This window comes from Solanum tuberosum, unplaced genomic scaffold (genome assembly GCF_000226075.1).
Source record: "Solanum tuberosum cultivar DM 1-3 516 R44 unplaced genomic scaffold, SolTub_3.0 scf00611, whole genome shotgun sequence".
Taxonomy (NCBI): Eukaryota; Viridiplantae; Streptophyta; class Magnoliopsida; order Solanales; family Solanaceae; genus Solanum; species Solanum tuberosum.
Genome location: NW_006239526.1, coordinates 61334 through 71423, shown reverse-complemented (window position 1 = coordinate 71423; position 10090 = coordinate 61334).

The window sequence follows — 10090 nt, the reverse complement described above, 5'->3', positions numbered from 1 at the left end:
GGATTTTAGGGATTTGAATTACAACTTAATTAGAACTTATAATTAATTATAACTTGAATTTACTATAACTTGAACTTAATTCGGAATATGAACTTGAAATCTTGTTGATCTTAATTAATTAGAACTTAATTAATTTATAATAACTTGAAAAGTTAATTAGGAATATAAACTTAACTAGAACTTGAACTTAATTTGAACTCAATTAATTAGTATTCATTAATTAACTAAGCTTTAACTTTGTAGATCTTGAAATGTAGTATTTATATTAACAATATAAATTAGTTTACTGTAGTAAAATTATTATTAAATTTAATTTATAATATAATTAAATATCTATATTTTTGTAGATGGACATCGTTTGTGGATGTATAATATGCATTATGAAATTGGTGCTGGTTTGAAACCTAAGTTTATTGACGGTGTTAGAGATTTTATTGAGCATACAATAACACTTGATATTTTCAAGAATAATGGATTGGTTAGGTGTCCTTGTAGTGCATGTAGGTGCTTAAATTTTTTTGAACCAAATACAGTCATGGTTCATTTGTACCGTAATGGATTTAAGCCTAGATATTTTGTATGGATTGATTATGGAGAAAGAGATGGATTGAATGATATGTTTTATAATTCGATGCATGTGGATGAATATAATACGCTTGCGCCATATGGTCAAATTAGGATTGAACATGATAAGGATCATGAAATGATCAATAATGCTTTCGGGGTTCAAGATGGGATGGAACCCGAACAATATTTTGATGAAGCTCCTAATGAAGAAGCAGGACGTTTTTATGATCAATTAGAAGAGTCTAGTCGTCCACCATGTGAAGGGAGTCCACATTCTACCTTGTCAGTTGCCATTAGATTAATGAATACTAAATCAGATTGGAATGTTCCTAATGCGGCTATGGACTTAATGATTGATCTTTTGGGTGAACTAGTTAATCCGGAGTTTAACATACTTAAGAACTTCTCTCATAAATATATTTCGTGGGATTGGTGTAACATTTCCATTTTTTGTGTGAATAGTGGCAGAGCTAGAGATTTGATAAAGGATATGCAAAAGATTTTCTCGTTAATAATGTCCAAAACAACTACACATCATAATAATTGCTAGTAATATTTAATCTCCGTAATATATCATATAATTTTTTATCGAAGAGTGTGCACTGAATCATCCTTTGTCAATACTTGTCAAAAGCGAACCAAGGAAGCTACATCTACCAAACCTTTTTTTTTAAAAAAAAAAATTACCAATCCCTTTTAAAAAAAAACACTACCAAACCCTTCCAAGTTGAGTTTGAATTGGCAAAAATGTATCAATAATAATTCTATAACTTTTCACTAAACACGTACAACTCACGAGGCACAAGGTACAAGCTTCACAAGCGATAAATATCCTATACTTCCACTAAAGTAACTACAATCAATATTTACTCTATCCATTTATATTTATTGGTATTTGACTGACAATTCATTTAAAATGATTGTTTAATGGATGAAAATCACTTGTATTCCTCAAATTCTGTTCCAAAAAATAAAATTCACCCTTCAATTTTGATTAATAAATAATCTTCCTTTTTTTTTTCCTATGCAAAAGTCTATTTTAATCTTATTAATCTTCCAGCCATGTACGTAATACATTTCAATAATTTATGTAATATTTTTCATTAATATATATCACCTATAACTCACACAATAAAATCTGGTCCTTTCTGTTTTCTCGACTCAGATCTACGACTTTCTTCTCCGACAAAATCAAATTCAATGCGTTCAATCCATTTAAGTTTGAGCGGGTTATTGATCCACTCATTCACTAGTTCAACTCAATACTCTTTTCAATCCGTTAAAATTATGGGTTGATATGTAGCCCGAATTAGTTAATGAGAAATCTTGTCAAAATATTTTTATAAAACGTTTTTTTTTCAATTTGATATGATATATATAGTCATAATAAAGAAAAAAAATGATTTTATTAGGTGCTAAAATATTTTAAAAGAACAAATAAAATAATTAAGCTTGGTAAAAATTGGATTGAATTGAGTCTTGATGTTGGATATTAATTGCCTTGAGTTTCTTACCATAAATAAGTTTTCCTTTTAGGAAAATATTTTGGAGTAACTAGTCATTTTCTTGTAGGAAAAGATTTGAGAATCTATAAATAGAGGTATGTTCCTTCTAACTTAATCAACATTCACATGAAAAATGGTGGCAGTATATGCCGGGCAATGCCACATGCTGGTATTGGAAGAAACTCTGCAACATCAAAGAGAGATTCAAAAATGAAGTACATGGAAATGGCTGGTTAAAAACAATCAGTCGCAGACCCAGAATTTTTGTTCAGGAGGTTCAAACTATAAAGGAAAAGTTCAGGTGGTATTGCAAGTGTGTGGTGGGCATAGTAGTCCCTCAGCATGCTCTATGTACAAGAACCATAGATGTTTCATTGGTTCATAAAAGTAAAGACTAAGCTAATCAAAGATATTGAGGACAAAGATATATTCATAAGAATTTTAGTGGATCGACTGTATTACATAAGTTAACTCCTAAAACACATGAAAATTAAATGATGAAAAAGGGAGCAAGACGGGGAAGAAAGATGTATACCTTATCATGCTAAATTTAACTTACTTTATCATACCGTATTAATCATTTCTTTCTACTTTTATCATGCTCCATCGAGTATTCTTAAAATTTCTTCTGTTTTTTATACTTTTATTTTGTAATGTCTTACTTTAATTTTCACTTTTAATTTTTTTTAAATTAGCATCCATTCAATCACATATTACTATGAAAATCGTCAAGATTCTTTAAAAGTGTGTAAGAATAGAGTTACTGATATTATAATGCATATTCAGAAAATAAATAAATAGCATTGTCAATTACATCTAATTACTTTACCTTTTTTCTAAAAAAAATAAATTATATTTCTATCTCATCAATTTCTAATTAAATATAATTCTATCATTTTTTAAAAGAGTTATTTATGTTAGTATATGAAAAAAGAGTTACGTTGAAACAAAATAATAATAGATATAAAAAGAATAAAAAAAATGTGTCTAATAAATTTAACGAAAAACAAATTAAAAAGAAGAAATGAAACAAAAGGAAAAAATAGTGAAAAAGAAGAAGAAAGTCTAAGCCCAAAAAGTTCCATTTTCCAAAGCATTTAAAGGAAGGAAAAAATGTCGTCCATGGAATTCAAACCCGTGACCTAGCTGGGGCATTTGTTGAACCACTTATCCGCTGAGCCAGGCCTGTACTTTGTTTTCAGACGGTTCATTTTAATATATATACGCATAAAATCAGAATTTAACGTTATATATACAGTGTAATTTTTTAACGACTGGGTCCACCTAGGTCCGCCCCTGAAAGCAACAGGGAAATACACTATCAAGAGTGGATACAAATGGAGATGTGGGGCAGGAAATGAATAGCTAGCCCTGGTGGAGAGGAGTATGAAGTAGACTCAATATTCATAAGCATGGATTGCAATGCACGGAAGATTGTTGACAAGGGGAAGACTGGTAAAGATGAACATTGACCAAGAAACAAGTTGCTTATTGTATTTGGAGATCATGAGGAGACAACAGATCGAGCACCTATTCTGTGAATGCACAGAAGTGACTGAAGGAGATACAACAATTGTTAGGAATACATCTTCAAAAAACAAACCTTCAAAGGATCGCAAAAGGGAAAATAAGAAGAGCTTAGCTTTCCTATGGACATGCAGTGATATACGGGATATGGAAAACAAGAAATGAAGCATTGTGGCAGGAAAGAGTACCTCAACCACACATGGTCAGGCGAGAAGTACAAGAGGGGTGCAAATATAGAATCTTAGAGATAGTGAATAGGAAAACAAAGTGTAAAGAGAAACAATGGATAGAACATATATACAAAAAGTAGAGAGCGGTCGGGTGAAACTAGCAATATTTTGTTATGTTAAGCATGCATAGTAGAGGGCAACAGAATGTAACTGAAGGAGCTTGGGGTCTTTATGAATAAAATGTGTTCATTCGACAAAAAAAAGAGCATTCCTAAGGGCTATGAGAGTTTTGGTTAGGGGGAGAATTTGTGGGTGTGAATCTCCCATGTATTCTGAGTGAATTGGTTAATGTTGTTTCTCTTTATATTTTGTACTCTCATATTTATATAGTGGATTGTTCATCTCCTTTGAGCACGTAGGTGTATTGACCAAATCACGTTAAATCTTTGTATCTATTGGTATATTCTTTTGTTTGTTTTCTTACTTGTGGTCTTTCGAGGTTTGCTTCGCTAGCTTCCACATGACACCTAATTATTTTGATTCCTAACACTTGACCTGTTATGTAACCCATTACCTAACTCATTTGACCCAAGCAAATTTGAATCGGATTAAGTTTTGACCCGATTGTTAACTTAACCCATTATGACCCACCCAAATTTGATCCAATCCACCCAAGTACCAACCCTACTCAAAAAGTATCAACTTGATAAATGTACCTATAAAATTTAGTAATATTATATTCAATTTTACTGCTTTTTTCTCCGTTAGATTGAGTCATTGACATATGAACTTTTATATCTGCTTTTATTCTTACATTACTATATATATTAGAAGAGTCTAGGATTTACTACCATTGTTCCAATTAAATCATTACAAATGTCCAATACTTACTATATAAAATATATAAGTGGGCCCCACCTCCTTCCACTTAAATAATATTTTTCAACCTTTTCATGGTAAAAGTTGAATTTATTATCCTTTTCATTTAATTTTATATGATATTATTTTTTCTATAAAATCATTATATATGTTTTAATAATTTAAATTTCAAAAACATTATAATTTAACTTTAAAGATTTTATTTTATCAAAATCTTGTACATTGAAATATATAGTTATGAATTTAAAATATTTTTAAAATCATATAAAAATTTCAATAACTTCTCAAATTCCATAATATAACACTTAAATACTACATATTATATATTAATTACTATACTATAAATGACTTAAATACTCCATATTATCTATTACAATAATTAACAATTATTTGACACTTTAAATTCTATCAATGCCATATAAATTAGGATAAAAAACCTAACATATAATATTTAAATATATTTACAAATAATATAAGTAATACTATACATTACAATAATTAACAGCTTAATTATTTAAAACTTATATAAAAAATTTAATTAACTCTAAATTCTCTTGGTACCACATAAAATGGATTATATGATAAACATATATTGTTTGAAATTGACAAAAAAGAAACAATAAATTACAAGAATTAATAAACAAAAATTCCACTCCAAAAAACCTATCAATTAACAACATATATTGTTTGAAATTGACGAAAAAGAAACAATAAATTACAATAATTAATAAAAAAATAGTCCACTCCAAAAAATCTATCAATTAACAACATATATTGTTTGAAATTGACGAAAAAGAAACTATAAATTACAATAATTAACAAAATAAATCTCTCCACTCGAACAAATCTATCAATTAATGCCACATAAATTGGGACATGGCAAATAACATATATTATTAAAAAATTAGGTTCAAAATGTACTATAAAATACAATAATTAACAACTTAATATATTAAAGAGACATATAAAAAATGGTTAATATTTGAAATTCTGCATGTGCCACATAAATTAGAACAAATAGAGTAATAAATATTACTTTCAAAATTATGTTAAAAAAAAGTACTACAAATCACAATAGCTAACAATTTAAAATATTTTTAAAATCATATAAAAATTTCAATAACTTCTCAAATTCCATAATATAACACTTAAATACTACATATTATATATTAATTATACTATACTATAAATGACTTAAATACTCCATATTATCTATTACAATAATTAACAATTATTTGACACTTTAAATTCTATCAATGCCATATAAATTAGGATAAAAAACCTAACATATAATATTTAAATATATTTACAAATAATATAAGTAATACTATACATTATAATAATTAACAGCTTAATTATTTAAAACTTATATAAAAAATTTAATTGACTCTCTAAATTCTATTGGTACCACATAAAATGGATTATATGATAAACATATATTGTTTGAAATTGACGAAAAAGAAACTATAAATTACAATAATTAACAAAATAAATCTCTCGACTCCAACAAATCTATCAATTAATGCCACATAAATTGGGACATGGCAAATAACATATATTATTAAAAAATTAGGTTCAAAATGTACTATAAAATACAATAATTAACAACTTAATATATTAAAGAGACATATAAAAAATGGTTAATATTTGAAATTCTGCATGTGCCACATAAATTAGAACAAATAGAGTAATAAATATTACTTTCAAAATTATGTTAAAAAAAAAGTACTACAAATCACAATAGCTAACAATTTAAAATATTTTTAAAATCATATAAAAATTTCAATAACTTCTCAAATTCCATAATATAACACTTAAATACTACATATTATATATTAATTACTATACTATAAATGACTTAAATACTCCATATTATCTATTACAATAATTAACAATTATTTGACACTTTAAATTCTATCAATGCCATATAAATTAGGATAAAAAACCTAACATATAATATTTAAATATATTTAAAAATAATATAAGTAATACTATACATTACAATAATTAACAGCTTAATTATTTAAATATTTTTTTAATAATATATGTTATTTGCCATGTCCCAATTTATGTGGCATTAATTGATAGATTTGTTGGAGTCGAGAGATTTATTTTGTTAATTATTGTAATTTATAGTTTCTTTTTCGTCAATTTCAAACAATATATGTTTATCATATAATCCATTTTATGTGGTACCAATAGAATTTAGAGAGTCAATTAAATTTTTTATATAAGTTTTAAATAATTAAGCTGTTAATTATTGTAATGTATAGTATTACTTATATTATTTTTAAATATATTTAAATATTATATGTTAGGTTTTTTATCCTAATTTATATGGCATTGATAGAATTTAAAGTGTCAAATAATTGTTAATTATTGTAATAGATAATATGGAGTATTTAAGTCATTTATAGTATAGTATAATTAATATATAATATGTAGTATTTAAGTGTTATATTATGGAATTTGAGAAGTTATTGAAATTTTTATATGATTTTAAAAATATTTTAAATTGTTAGCTATTGTGATTTGTAGTACTTTTTTTTAACATAATTTTGAAAAAAATATTTATTACTCTGTTTGTTCTAATTTATGTGGCACACGCAGAATTTCAAATATTAACCATTTTTTATATGTCTCTTTAATATATTAAGTTGTTAATTATTGTATTTTATAGTACATTTTGAACCTAATTTTTTAATAATATATGTTATTTGCCATGTCCCAATTTATGTGGCATTAATTGATAGATTTGTTGGAGTCGAGAGATTTTCTTAACATGCATGAGTATATATTTTATCAGCTTTAGTAGTAAACTAATCTCATTTATCTCAGTGATTAACTTATTTTTATATAAAAAAAAATCCCCATGAATTTGGTATAGTTGTACGTGCTAAAATCATTTTTATTTAACATAATTCTAATATATATTATCTATAGGAATGTTCAGATCTCATTGTTACACTACTAAAAAACTGCTAAAAACGACGAACGGTGTCGCTCCAAAAAGCGATGTCATTTGCCACGTTACTGTCCGTCGCTTTTTAATGAAAATAATTATGTTTTAAATTATTTTACAAAAAGCGACGGACGACATCTCTTAGTCCGTCGCTATTTATTTAATATATATAGCGACGCCGTCCGTCGCTTTTATTAAAAATAATTATATATAAAATAAAAAATAACCACGCTATCCGTCGCTTTAAATTTATTTTATTTTATTAATTATTTTTTTTATAAAAGTGACGGACGACATCTTTAAGTCCGTCGCTTCTTGGTCAAAATATATGGTCAATTATTTTTAAAAAGTGATGAACAGTGTCTCTTAGTCCGTCGCTTTTTGGTCAGAATGGTGTTCAACTATTTTTTTAAAAACGACGGACATAGAGACGTTGTCCGTCGCTTTTTATTAATTATCTGAAAGACAGACAGGAATTTTTCGCCATCTTCAAACAACCTTATTCTCTCTTCCTTCTCTCCACTCCGGCGCCCAACGTCCTGCCGTACCTCTTTGCCGGTGTTCGCGAGCAGTAGCTGCTGGAGGAGCCGCCGCCGCCTCCTTCCCCTCTCTCTTCATTCTCTCCTTCTCCTTTAAGGTTAGAGTTTAATTTATCAAAAAAAATAATCAATTTGAGCTATATTTGATTTTGTTAGTTATTTAATTGTAATTAGTTTATTGAATTTGTTTTATTGATTGTTAGTTTGAATTAGGGATTATTAGTTAGTGAGTGAATTGAGATTTTTAATGTTAGGGTTAGTTTGAATTAGGGTATCTTAGGATTTGTTTGAATTTGGATATTTCTTGAGTTAATTAGTTTGATTTTGAGATTTTAGGACTAGTTTGAATTAGGGTATTTAAGGACTTGTTTGAATTTGGGTATAATTTGAGTTAGTTTGATTTTCGGATTTTAGGACTAACTAGTTTGAATTATATTTGAGATTTTAGGACTAATAGTTTGAATTTGGGATTAGGACTAGCTAGTTTGAATTTGAGATTTTAGCACTATTTGATTTTGAGATTTTAAGACTAGTTTGAATTTGTGATTTTAAGACTTATTTGAATTTGGAATTTAGGACTAGTTTGAATTATATTTAAAATTTAGGACTAATAGTTTGAATTTGGGATTTTAGGACTAGCTAGTTTGAATTTGAGATTTTAGCACTAGTTTGATTTTGGAATTTTAGGACTAGTTTGAATTTGTGATTTTAAGACTAGTTTGAATTTGGAATTTAGGACTTGTTTGAATTGTATTTGAGATTTTAGGACTAATAGTTTGAATTTGAGATTTTAGGACTAGCTAGTTTGAATTTGGGATTTTAGGGATTTGAATTACAACTTAATTAGAACTTATAATTAATTATAACTTGAATTTACTATAACTTGAACTTAATTCGGAATATGAACTTGAAATCTTGTTGATCTTAATTAATTAGAACTTAATTAATTTATAATAACTTGAAAAGTTAATTAGGAATATAAACTTAACTAGAACTTGAACTTAATTTGAACTCAATTAATTAGTATTCATTAATTAACTAAGCTTTAACTTTGTAGATCTTGAAATGTAGTATTTATATTAACAATATAAATTAGTTTACTGTAGTAAAATTATTATTAAATTTAATTTATAATATAATTAAATATCTATATTTTTGTAGATGGACATCGTTTGTGGATGTATAATATGCATTATGAAATTGGTGCTGGTTTGAAACCTAAGTTTATTGACGGTGTTAGAGATTTTATTGAGCATACAATAACACTTGATATTTTCAAGAATAATTGATTGGTTAGGTGTCCTTGTAGTGCATGTAGGTGCTTAAATTTTTTTGAACCAGATATAGTTATGGTTCATTTGTACTGTAATGAATTTAAGCCTAGATATTTTGTATGGACTGATCATGGAGAAAGAGATGGATTTGATGGTATGTTTTATAATTCGATGCATGTGGATGAATATAATACGCTTGCGCCATATGGTCAAATTAGGATTGAACATGATAAGGATCATGAAATGATCAATAATGCTTTCGGGGTTCAAGATGGGATGGAACCCGAACAATATTTTGATGAAGCTCCTAATGAAGAAGCAAACGCTTTTATGATCAATTAGAAAAGTCTAGTCGTCCATTATGTGAAGGGAGTTCGCATTCTGCCTTGTCAGTTGCGGTTAGATTAATGAATATTAAATCAGATTGGAATGTTCCTAATGCTGCTATGGACTCAATGGTTGATCTTTTGGGTGAACTAGTTAATCCGGAGTTTAACATACCTAAGAACTTCTATCAGGAAAAACGTTTGATTTCCAAGTTAGGATTGACGTATGATAGAATTTATTGTTGTGTTAATGGCTGCATGTTGTTTTACAAGACTGATAGTGAATTAGAAAATTGTAAGTTTTGTGGACATACTCGTTATAAGAGGACTCCGGCTGGAAA